This window comes from Mus caroli, chromosome 8, assembly GCF_900094665.2.
Source record: "Mus caroli chromosome 8, CAROLI_EIJ_v1.1, whole genome shotgun sequence".
Lineage (NCBI taxonomy): Eukaryota > Metazoa > Chordata > Mammalia > Rodentia > Muridae > Mus > Mus caroli.
This window is the reverse complement of record NC_034577.1, coordinates 28230908-28244603: the sequence shown is the minus strand read 5'-3', so window position 1 is coordinate 28244603 and position 13696 is coordinate 28230908.

Below are 13696 nucleotides of genomic sequence, written 5' to 3'. Positions count from 1 at the left end.
GCTTTTCTAGAACCTTCCCCCCACTAACCGCGGATTTATTTTTTAATATGCTAATAAATGTTGTGCTGCTGTTAAACACACAGGTGAAAACTGACACAGGAGGCTGGAGTGATGTCTCAGAGGTTAAGAGCACTGTCTAGATTCCCAGCACCCACATGATGGCTCACAACGGCTCATAAGTCCAGTTCTAGGGATCCAGTGCCCTCTTCTGGCCTTTATAGGCCCCAGTATATACATAGTACATATACATACATGCAGACAAAACACTCAAACACATAAAACAATTTAAAACAAAACAAACTGAAATATAACTAACCCCTTCTATACTATTATTGGATTTATATACATTCTGCTTTGTTTGCATGTACACGTTTAGGTAATTTGATCTCTCTTTATATAATATATATAAAGATGGTGATTTCTATTTACGTAAGGTGATAAAATCTTTGGTCAAAGACAATTTGAAGTTATATGTTGGTTTAGTAGGATCTCTAAAGAGGAGACAAGATTGGCCCTCTGTAGCTGTGAGTTCAGGTTCAACCAGCACAAATCAGGGACCAGCTTTCCAATAGGCACTAGCTAGGCATTTTAAAAAGCATAATCTATTAAACTCAGAGCACAAGAATTATGGCCCTTTTGTGTGGAACAAGGAAACTCGGGAAAGGGAAGCTATTTTAGGACTAAGAAGGGAGAAACTGTCTCAGACATTCCATGTAGGGTAAATATTTCAGGATGTGTTCTGGAGGCTCAAGGGTTTGAATAACAAACCACTTGGTTAATCCTTTAAAGAATGTGCTAAGAGTATTGGACCCAAGAGTATCTTTTTTTTCTCTCTCTCTCTATATTGGTTCATCTTGCGTGGTAACTGAATGAAAGGCTATGTAACATGGAGTGTCTGAAACCTGCCACACACAGGGTGAAGGTTCTTAACACGTGGCACAACAAGTACTGTTCAGATCCATTTAAAAAAGAAAGCACCTTGTGTGCACATGAAGAGGTTTTCCTGTGGGCCGCCTTCCACTCCTCTCTCATGCTAACTCTCTGGTTTCAGGGGATCAAGGCTATTATTTACCAAAGCACTTAGCACAGCGAATAGCCTATGACTGGCAGTTAATAAGAGGCCGTGTTGAGTGCAGAGATTAAGTTCTAGACCTTAAGATACAGCAGATGTAGGTTTTTTACCTCCAGCCAGCATGTTCTTTCTGCCTTTCTCTCATTAGCACCATCCCATTTCCATCCTGCATCCCTTCCCCTCACATGCGGTCCATATGCACTGGGAGAAACCTGACCCACTCCATCCCAAGGGTTCCATAGCCTCATGTCAGCCTCCCACACACAGCAGTTTGGTAAAAGATGGTCCCTAGATCAGTACTATGCAAGACAAAGTGATATTGGCTGGAGACTGCAACGAAACTTTCTGGTTCTATAGGAGCTAACTAGAGGAAAACTCCTTTTACCTGGGCTTGAATGAAAGCCCATAAAAGAATTGGACAGTAGTCTTGTGACCACAGTGAGGGCAGCTTTACAATACAGTGGGCAATACAGAAGACAAAGAAAAGGTTTTAGTGAGGGTTTCTGTTGCTTCATGAGACACCATGGCCATGGCAACTCTGATAAAGGAAAACATTTGATTGGGACTGGCTTATAGGTTCCAGGGTTTTGTCCCTTATCATTGTGAGAAACAGGCAGACATGGCACTGGAGAAGTTGAAGCGTCCTACTTCTGGAACTGCAGGCAAAAGGAAGAGAGAGACACTGGGCCTAGCTTGCACATTTGAAATCTCAAAGCCCGCCCCCATGACACACTTCCTCCAATAAGGCCATGCCTACTCAAACAAGACCACACCCACTCCAACAAGGCCATATGTCCTAATCCTTTCAAATAGTGCCACTCCCTATGAGTTTGTGGGGGCCATTTTCATTTAAACCACTACAGAAAGCCAGGGGACAAACAACGTTCCCTAGTATAGTTAGGCTGGGATCAAGGCTGGCCTGAAAACCACTATCTGCAATGGCCTTTTCAGTTATCTCAGCCAATACTTTGCCTCTACTGTATAAACTGGTCGGAGAGGGATTTTGTTGTTACTTATAATCGAAATATTTCTAACTAATATAAAGGGGGTTTAGACATGATGATCAATAAGGCTTCCTTTCAGGTTAATAGTGATTTCATTAAAAACTCCATCGAAAGCAAACCATTTTTATTATTGTCTCATTTAGGGTTACCAATGTGGTGACAGGACATTATGACCAAAGCAAGTCGGGGAGGAAAGGGTTTATTTGGCTTACACTTCCAAATCTTAGTCAATCATTGAAAGAGGTCAGGACAGGAACTCAAGCAGGGCTGGAACCTTCAGGAGCTGATGCAGAAGCCATGGAGGGATGCTACTTACTGGCTTGCTCAGCCTGCTTTCCTATAGCGTGCAAGACCACCAGCGTAGGGGTAGCACTACCCACAGTGGGCTGCCCCCCCCCCCGTCAATCATTAGGTAAGAAAATGTCTTACAAGTCTGATTACAACCCCAACTTATGGAAGCATTTTCCTAAGTTTCAATGGACCAACTTAGAAGAGTCTTACAGAGAGGATTATCTTATTTCTCCAGCACTTTGAATGGTGGCAGTCATAGAACAGAATCAGCAAGAGTGAGACAGGTAACGCCACGTGGTTGGGAAGTAGTGCAGGTTAACATAGTTGGGTTAGAAGAGATCAGTATCTGTCCAGCTATAGTGAAGAAATCTATTAACAAATACAAAGGTCTCCATGTCATTATTTGATAACAAGGGAAGGCATAGAAAAGCCCAGTACTTTTATATAAATTAATTGACTCAGCTGTTGTGATCATAAAAAGATAAAGAGCTATAGGATATGTTTTGGCTGGGTGGGGGAAAGGGGTACCTCGGCAGGCCCATTCCAAGGCATCCCTTCTTCCTGAGGGATGAGCACACAAAGGTATAGTATAGAATAGAGTTTATTCAGGGCATGGGGAGGGGAGTTAAGAGGGTAGCAGAGAGCTGGGCAGTGGTGGCACATGCCTTTAATCTCAGCACTTGGGAGACAGAGGCTGGTGGATTTCTGAGTTCCAGGACAGCCAGAGCTATACAAAGAAAAAAATGGTAGCAAAGGAAGAGAAAGTGAGAGAGCAGAAAAGTAGAGGCTGTCCATGACCACAACCATGTGGAGAGAGGGAAGAAGGGAATGGGGAGAGAAGAGAAGGGGAGTGAGGGACAAGAGAGACAAGAGAGCAAGACAGATGGGGAGGGGAAAAGGGAGGGGCCAAGCAACCCCTTTTATATTGGGTCAGGCCTACCTGGCTGCTGCCAGGTAACTGTCGGGAGGAGCACACCTGGCTCCTGCCAGGTATTTGTGGGGTTGGAGTCCAGACAGAATACCAACATCAGCAATTATTTAATAGCTACTATATGTCAATTACTTAACAAGGTACAGAAGGTAACACCACTATTGGGTGTTTTGCGTCTTTGTATGTATGTCTGTGTACCACGTGCCTGCCTGGTGCCTGTAGAAGCCAGAAGAGCTATAGACAGTTGTAGCCAACCATGTGGGTGCTGGGAGTCAAACCCAGCTCCTCTGGAAGAGCAGCCAGTGCTTTTAACTGCTGAGCCATCTCTCCAGATCCTGTAATTTTCTTTTTAACTCCCCATCCTTTTGCTTCTACCTCCCAAGTGCTGAAATCGCAACAGCTCACGATACCTGGTTTTATATAGTGCTAGGGACTAACTCAGCACTTTGTGCATGCTAGCAGACATAAAGATGCAAAGCTAATATAGGACAATATAGGCATACAAAATACCATCCTATGCTCAGATGACAGCATGTACTTTTCCTTTGTAGCACGTGTCACATTACAATTGGGATTTTTTTTTAAATACTTGTTTGTTTCTTGTTGCCAGGAGTTGAATCCAGGGCCTCCTGCATGCTAAGCATGTACTTGCCTACCTACCTACCCTTGGCTTCTTTAAATATATTTTGTTTGCTTTCCTCACTGGCCTATAAATTCTATGGGTCCATTTTATTTAACACATAGAACTCAGAGTATAGCAGAGTGCCCAGCACACAGCAGCCATTTGACACACATAAGTGAAATAGTTGGTTTTTTTTTTTGTTTTGTTTTGGTTTTTCGAGACAGGATTTCTCTGTATAGCCCTGGCTGTCCTGGAACTCACTTTGTAGACCAGGCTGGCCTTGAACTCAGAAATCTGCCTGCCTCTGTCTCCTGAGTGCTGGGATTAAAGGTATGCGCCACCACAGCCCAGCGAAATAGTTGGATTTTAAAATGGAACAACATATACACAACAGCACAGTAACTTGAATGCCACCAAACAGGCTACATTACAAACCAGTCCTGCAGTCGGGCATGGTGGTGCACGTCTTTCATCCCAGCACTCAGGAGGCAGAGGCCAGCCTGGTCTACAAAATGAGTTCCAGGACAGCCAGGGCTATTACAGAGAAACCCTGTCTCAAAAAACCAAAAACCAAACAAAAAACCAGCCCTGCTACTTTCTGGTGGTTATTTTCAGGCAAAATCTTTAAAAACTCTGAGTTTTCATTTTCTCCTTGTAAAAGTCACTTTTATTTCCTCTGATGTGGAATGAGATAGAGATGAGAGCCATACCCAAGCTGTGGGAATACACAGCTTAGGCTGAGCCCAGAGCATTTCTCTCTCTGTTCTAACTATCACTAGGCCTAGGCTTGGGAGCGTCTAGCCTCCGTGCAATTTAGTCTTCCAAACTGATTGATTCGATCCAGCTTCTCTTGGCTTCTGACTGAATTGCTCTGCTTGGCCTCCCACTAACTCTGTTCATCTGTTCAAATCTTCTGGCTCCTTCTCATCCTCTGGCTCCTTCTGTCTTCACCTGTGTCTAGCTTCTCTCTGCACTTGTCTTTCTCGGTAAAACTGCCACACACACACACACACCACACCTTTGTTTTTCTCTCTCTGCTCTTAAGTAGCTTCTCTTCTCTGTTCTTTTCAGTATATCCTGTCTCTGACTCATCCTGTCAAACCTTTCCCTCAATTAGATATCACTTTCAAACATGGGCACTTCCTTCTACAAACTAATTTTACCTTTATTGTTAGGGATTTAAAGGTGTATATGACGGAGTTATAGTGTGTCTGCATCCCAGCCAGGTCACACTGCATTCTGGCTAGAGATCACACTGCATTCTGGCTAGATCGCATCTTTGGATGTGATTGATCCCTTGCCAGAGCAGCTATGTTGCTGGATTAAAATTCCTCTACATCTCATCAATAAATTGAAAGACTTATTGTCTCCCCTACAAGGAAAAATGAAAGACAAATGTGAAATATCTTGTGCATCTAAACTGCCCAATCAATGGTGTTTATCCCTATTTCAAGTAGTTGTTTGTTTGTTTGTTTGTTTGTTTTCGAGACAGGGTTTCTCTCCATAGTCCTGGAGCTCACTTTGTAGACCAGGCTGGCCTCAAACTCAGAAATCCGCCTGCCTCTGCCTCCTGAGTGCTGGGATTAAAGGCGTGCGCCACCATACCCAGCTTTTTTTTTTTCCCAAGTAGTTTTTAATGCAATTTTGTTACAATAAAAGTATTTAAAAATTATTATGCAACAGGTATGGGTAGTGCATGCTTATAATCTTAGCCCTTGTGATGCCAAGGCAGGAGGATAGACGATTAAGGCCAACCTGGGCTACATGAGATTCTTTCAAAGGTAAGAAAGAGAGGAGGAAGGGAAAAAAGGAAGAAAAGAAAGAAGAAAGGTTGGTTGAGCCAGCAAGGTGGTTCAGCAGGTAACAGTGCTTTCTGGGAAGGCTGCATGACATGAGTTTGATCCCAGGAGCCTACAATAGAATAGGAGTACCAAGTCTCAGAAGCCATCTGACCTTCACACTTGTGCTGTGGAATGTGTATGTTTTACACACGCGCACACACACACACTGATAAATATATCTTAAGGAAGGAAAAAAAGAAAGAATACATGAGCGGGGCATGGTAGTGCACACCTTTAATCCCAGCACTTGGAGAGAGAAGCAGGTGGATTTGTGAGGTCAAGGCCAGCCTGGTCTAAAAGAGAGTCCAGGACAGCCAGGGCTATACAGAGAACACAAACTGTCCTGAAAAACAAAACAAACAAACAACAGCAGCAATCAAAAGAATATGAGTATATCTTGTGCACAGGCACCTCCCCACAGCTCATGATCATGCTGACAGCCAGCTGACCTGGCTACCATTCACATGGGTGAATGAACTGCCGAGCACCAATCTCCCACACAGCAGAGGCAGCAGCTCTCGAGCACTGTGAAGCAGAGGCTATAACTAGCACTAAGTTGTCAGGGACAGAAATAGCCACAAACCTGCCACCTTCTCAGCTCTGCAGGAGCCACAGCAAATCTACAGAGAGATCGGGTCCAAGCTCTTCTGCGTGTGAAGTAATGGGGGGTTGTCCTTCTATCAGGGAGCTCTGATCGGTGGTTAGTGGGAATGCCTTGAATTCTCACCTCACTGTAGCACACTTCATGTTAAACAAACTTTTCTTTGAGTTTACTTCTTTTTTAAAATACGTAGTTGTCTTAGGTTTCTGTTGTTGTGACAGAATACCAAGACCAAAGCATTTTACTTGGGCTTACTGTTTTTGTTTTGTTTTGTTTTTTTAAGATTTATTTCAGCCAAGGCTATACAGAGAATCCCTGTCTCAAAAAAAAAAAAGAAAGAAAGAAAGAAAGAAAGAAAGAAAAAAAAAGATTTATTATATGCAAGTACACTGTAGCTGTCTTCAGACACACGAGAAAAGAGCATCAGATCTCATTACAGGTGGTTGTGAGCCACCATGTGGTTGCTGGGAATTGAACTCAGGACCTTCAGAAGAGCAGTCAGTGCTCTTAACCGCTGAGCCATCTCTCCAGCTCCAGGGTTTACATTTTCAAAGGACTAGAATCCATGATGGCAGAGTGAAGACATGGTACGTGTCATTGCTACAGCAGCCAAAAGGTCATATCCCACAAGCAGGAGGCAGAGGGGACACATTGGGAGTAGCTTAGAGTCTCTTGAAACCTGAAAGTCAGCCCCCAATGACACACCGTCTCCAACAAGGCCATATGTCCTAATTCTTGGTCAACAGTCTCACCAACTAAAGACCAAATATTCAAACATATAAGCATATTGGGGCCATTTTTATTCAAACCACCACAATAGTTGATAAAATGTACTATACTTACAGTGTGCAATATAATACTTTGAAATATGCATATATCAGAATGGCTAAGTTAGGCTAAGTAATATAGACATAAAAAATCGACTGTCTTAGCAATTTCCAAGTGTACACTACACTACAACTATATTCCATTTTGCAGAAGAGATCTCTTACAGACACTCAATGAAAACAAAATGAAGGAAAAATTAAATGTGTGTTACTCATTCAAAAATCCAGTAAATTTCTTAGCCTCATAAAACCCTTTAGTTCTGAACCTTCAGGTTTAGAGTGTGTCATAGTTAGGGTTTTACTGCTGTGAGCAGACACCATGACCAAGGCAAGTCTTATAAAGGACAACATTTAATTGGCGCTGATTTACAGGTTCAGAGGTTCAGTCCATTATCATCAAGGCAGGAAGGAACATGGCAGCATCTAGGCAGAACATGAGGCTGGAGGAGCTGAGAGTTCTATACCTTCATCCAAAGGCAGGCAGGAGAAGACTGGCTTCCAGACAGCTAGGAAGAAGGACTTAAAGCCCATACCCACAAGGAGACACTTTCTCCATCAAGGTGACTTCTCCAAATAGTGCCACTCCCTGGGCCAAGCATATGCAAACCACCACAGAGTGGAAGTATATAGGAAAATAGAACAACAGTTTACAGGGCTTTTACCTCATGTTAGGTGCTATAAAACTATAGATGTAGATAGGAAGATTACACCCAAATATGGGTAGTAGCTGTATAGGCTATACACAAAGACTATGCCATTGTAAATGAAGTACTTGAACATCTTCTGATTTTTGGTATCCTAACATCAGTGCCCCTTGGATACTGAAAGGCAATTGCATTCTAGAAAAAAAGAAGGAAAACCAAATGCACAACTTTGAACTGTGTCAGTCAAAGGAGATCTAGTTGATCTGTGGGCTGCTGTCAGAAATTACCACAAAGTCTGTAGCTCAAATGATAGCTGTATGGTGTCCTAGAAATCTAAACCGTGGTGGTGGTAGGGTTGCTCCAGTCGGAGACCGTAAAGGAGAATGACTCCATGCCTCCTTCTATACTCTGCTAGCCTTGGGCTCTCCTTGGATTAGAGATGACAGCCACAGCTCCTGTGTCTTATAACCTCTTTCTCTTTGCCTCCATAGTCACATTCCTTCCTTGCACTCATAAGTACACCACTCATTACCGATTACAGCCACTCTAGTGGTTCCATTTTAACTTGATGACATGCAAAGATCTGACTTCCAAGCGGGGTCATAAGCACAGATATTAGAGGCCAAAGGTAAAATATCTTCTGAGGTCAGAAGGATCATAAGAGCCAGAGAACCAGGATACATACGAGATAGTATCTTCTAGATTTGACAGGGAAGCTGCACCCATCATTTTTTGAAATGTTCCTAACACAAAGAAATAATAAATATATGATATGATGGATATGCCAAAACCATATATAATATGCTCTGATCATTATATAGTGCATGCATGGACGTATTAAAATATTTATCCCACAAGCATGTGAAATTGCTACATGTCAGTTAAGGAAAGAAGAAAGGAAAGGGCAGGAGAGAATCAGAATACGAGATCTAACCAGGCTGGTGTGATGGTGCAATCGTGTGACCCCAGGACTTGGGAACAGAAGGTGAGAGAATCATTAATTGCAGGCTAGCCTGGGCTACACAGTGTCATTATCCAGCAGGAAAGGAAAAAGGAAAAAGAATGAGATACTTCCTCAGAAGGACAAGAAGACAGAAGGAAACAGAACTTCACGTGAACTTCAGAAATTAGCCCATGTCTCCCAGACATTTCAAGAAGAGTTTATTCTTGGGGTCCTCCAGAACCTCCTAGTCTATCCCTAAGACCCCAAAGAGCATTACATTTCCAACACCAAGGCCAAGGAAAGCAAAGAGTCCCTGTTCACCCCCAGTTTCACACACACACACACACACACACACATTCCTACATCATTCATTCCTCTCAGCGGCCAGTGCGCATTTATGGATGATGCTGAAGGCATGTTCACCAGTGTCTTCTCCATTCCCAGAGAGGATGATGGGAAAGTTGTATGATGTTTAAACCTGGAACAAATGGCCACCAGGCTCTCCCAACATCCCTCAGTCCCTTACCTGTCTGTTACAGGGCCCTCCTGGCTGGCAATACCCCAGCCCCTACCCTAAACCTATCCAGCCCAGGGGCTGGGCTGCCTTTCCCCCAGCAGCCCTTTCCTATATAATCCAACCATTTTCATTTCTAGACCTTCTGGGCCCCTGGCTACTGCACCTGATTTCCCTCTCAGGACCACGTCTACTCTGGACTCTCCCGAATGCGTCTGCGTCTGCGTCTGGCGATGCTCTCCCTTTTATCTGCAATCAGCTTTCTCTTGCACCACACCTGGAACAGGTCATGTTCCTTTTTATTTCTTTTTGTTGTTGTTGTTCTTTTTCTTTTCATTCAGTTTGCTCTGCAGACAAGGTGAAGTCAACAAAAGGAATCAAGGTTATCCAGGGGACATACATTCATCACTGTTGAGGATTTATTACTACGCTGCTGTCAGGGGCGGGCCCCCGTGGCTGTCAGCTAACGGAAGGAGATTGATGGTTTCAGTAAAAAAAAATCTTCAAACAGGTGTCAGTCTGACACCGAAGGAGAAGAAACTCATGGGCGTTAAGCGGGAAGAGCTGCAGAACTGGGTATTGATACTGGATCTCAACCCCAAAAGCTGGAGCCTTTCAGAGGTTGTGGCCAGTACCTTAAGCCCATCAGTGTGCAAAGGGAACATGGTTGGGTTAATCTGGTGCCAAAGCCTGTGTTCTTTTCAGCATTTCTTACCAGAAATTCAAACAAGTGAGCAAGGATACCACACCTACTGCCCTGAGAAGCACTTTACTATCAACCTTGAAGAATTCAGTTAAAGCGGAATCTTTTTAAATCCTGACCGAGAATTGATGGTCCAATAAGAGGTGACAATCAAATGTAAATTAAACAAACAAATGTGGAAAAAAACAAAACCTACCTGCCACTGAAAATAAGAAAAGTCTAAAACTAATAAACTGGCTGTGGTGACTCACACCTTTAATTCCAGTGCCCCAGAAGCAGAGACAGGTGGATCTCTGTGAGTTTCAGATTACGTAATGGAGATCCAAACCAGCGGGCTACCTAGTTTGACCTGTCTCAAAAATATTAAATAAATAACATTAATTTTTGTCATTTTCATTTTTGTGTTAAGAGAAGCACAAGAGCTTGTCTCCAGAGCTGGGGCAGCTGCGTGTCCCAGAGAGCTGACAGCAAAGTGTCTGTCCCAGTGTGAAGGGAGAGATCAACATGACATCAAATGTTCTCTAAGGAACCAGGCGTGGTGGCTTAAACCTTTAATCCCACTATTCGAGGGGCAAAAGGATCTCTGTGAGTGCAAGGACAGACTGGTCTACAGAGTGAGTTTCAGGACAGTCAGGGCTACATAGTGAGACCTTGTCTCAAAAAAACAAAACAAACAAACAAACAAAAAAACAGACAAAACAACCTTTAGGTTGGTGGTACAAGACTCACATGCACTGGGCTGGTGAGATGGCTCAGTGGGTAAGAGCACCCGACTGCTCTTCCAAAAGTCCAGAGTTCAAATCCCAGCAACCACATGGTGGCTCACAACCATCCGTAACGAGATCTGGCGCCCTCTTCTGGAGTGTCTGAAGACAGCTACAGTGTACTGACATATAATCAATAAATAAATCTTAAAAAAAAAAAAAGACTCACATGCACAAGGATCCAAACAAAGGCTCCATCCAAGTACTATAGAAGCGGGGAGGGGGGTCCTCTGTGCTTTAGTTTAACTGACTTTAGGAGTGAAATCACAGACTTCCTCTGAATGGTGCCTGGCCTTTCTGCTTCCACTTATCTGCAAGCTGGAATGTGCTCTGGGCCATCAGCCGTCACCCACGCCCAACACCTCCCTCCGCACTCTCCCCAGGCTGGCCTTAGATAACAATCCTTTCCACTCTGGCTTCGGTCCTGCCATGTTTGGCCTGCTTCAGAGTAAACACTGGAGTCCCTTCATTACATTCCGTTCACCTTAACACATTCCACACCTTGCCCTTGGCTGTTTGTGCTCGCGACTCCATCCTTTGTGCCAGCTCTGTCGCGGGCTTGCTGTTGCCCTTGCTTGCGGCTATCCTGGTGGCTCTGGGTGTCCTTTCTTGCTATCTGTCCCAAGTCTGCAACAGTCCCTTCCTTGTCTGTGAAAAACCTGAACCTTATCCAAATGCAGTGGCTCTGGGCTTCCCTCTCATCTTGGAGTGAGGCCCTAGGAGGTGGACACAGCCCTGATAGACTGGCAGATAGGGAGATCCGCCAGAAATAGATAAGGAAGATGAGATGGTAAACTTCCGGCTTCCTCTGATCTAAGATGGAGACCTAAAGGACTGACTGATTTCCCCACCCCCACTCACCCCACCTCCACCCTGGGGTAGTGGACCCTGACAATTGGTGGGTCTGAGAAATTCAAGACCAGACTGGAGACATGTTTGCCCCTCCCAACCCGTGGGCCTGTCAGCCTCCCTGTCTTTGTTCAAACTAAGCAGCCCTAATTTAGAGGCTGAAGACCCCTCAAAGACCAGCCCTCAGCCCTCAAGAAAATAAGTCATTTTAGGTTTCTGAGTGTCCCATCCCCGTCTACCAAGGGTCTTGCTCTGTGTGTGTGTGTGTGTGTGTGTGTACTCACTTCTAACAAAAGCTGATTGTCACCCTTTGATAACTTATCTCTGCCCATGAAATGAGCCAATTCAAGCCTAATTAAACTTTAAAGGTGGGTTTATGAAGAGGGGAGCTGGGGGTGGGGGTCAGTGAACTTGCCTTGCAGACTGGGAGAAAGAAAAACAGGAGGCAGAGAAGAGAGAGAAGAAAGAGGTGGGGGACCAAAATATCTGGACTATATAGTGTTGAGCTGGTGGGTGAGAGAGAATCCCACCCCTGGATTGGAAAGTTCAGGGTAGAGGGCAGGGTATGGCCAGCCACACCCTGTACCAGGTAGGGACTGAGGGATGCTAGGAGAACCTGGAACCCAGCTCGCCTGCTGATTTTGTGTGCTCAGAGATGTTCCCTGCGCCACCCGCCACACGTAGCTGGAGACTGTACCTGCCCATTTAATTCTTTAAGTGGAAGAGGAAATAAACCTGACCAAGATGACCCTAAATTGTAAGAATTAAAGATGCGCAGAAACAGGCTCAAGTCTTGGCTGGGAGAGAACAACAAACAGCAGGCCTTGCACTTCCTGAGAAGATGGGCAGGCGGAGGCTTCCTCTACGGACTCTATTTTCTCCTCCAAAATGGAGGTGCTTGGGGGTAGGGTAGGAGGTGGGCTGCCCTGGGCCTGGATGCTTCTCTTCACGGATTGAGAAAGGAAAAAGGCGGAATCCAGAAAAGCATATGGAGCTGGAGTTATAGGTGATGCACTACAAAAGCCAGTGGGTGCTGGGAACTGAACTCCGTCCTCTGCAAGAGCAGCGCATGCTCTTAGCCACTAAGCTATCGATCTCTCCATCCCCACGGCAGCTTTTTTCTTTCTTTCTTTTTTTTTTTTTTTACTTTTTCCCCCTTTCTCACTAACTAATCTATCCGTTTTACATCCCAATCACAGCCCGTCTCCCTCCTCTCCTCCCAGTCCCACCCTTACAAGTCCCTTCCCTCATTACCCCCTTCCACTGTCCTCAGAAAAGGAAGGCCCCCTTGGGTACCACCCCGCCCTGGGGTATCAAGTCTCAGCTGGACTAGGACTAGGTGTATCCTCCCCCACTGGCGCAGGCAGTTCAGTTAGGGGAAGGGTTGATCCAAAGGCAGACAATAGCGTCAGAGGCAGCCTACGCCCCATCCCACCACTTTTTTGTTTTTGTTTTATGACTTTGTTTTTTTGTTGTTTCTTTTTTTAAAGATTTATTTATTGTTATATGTAAGTACACTGTAGCTGTCTTCGGACATACCAGAAGAGGGGATGTCAGTTCTCATTAGGGTGGTTGTGAGCCATCATGTGGTTGCTGGGAATTGAACTCGGGATCTTTGGAAGAGCAGTCAGTGCTCTTAACCGCTGAGCAATCTCTCTTGCCTTTGGTTTTGTTTTCTCTCTCTCTCTCTCTCTCTCTCTCTCTCTCTCTCTCTCTCTCTCTCTCCTCCCCTCCCCCTCCCTCTTTCTCTTTTTGTTTTTGGGTTTAGTTTTTGGTTGTTTTGTTTTTCAAAACAAGATTTCATGGTGTAGGCCTGGCTATCCTGGAACTCATTCTGTAGACCAGGCTGGCCTTAAACTCACAGAGATCCACCTGCCTCTGCCTCTCTAGTGCTGGGATTAAGTTGTAGGCCACCACCACAGGCATTTTTTAACTTCTTTGAAATAGGATTTCACTAAATAGGTTGGCTTCACACTCCTCATTATCCTAATGCCTCCACTTCCAAAATGTTATAGTCATAGGCCCAACGATTTATTCCTTATTACTTATTAATACCCTATTGTTAGTAAAAACTCCCACATGATTGCCCC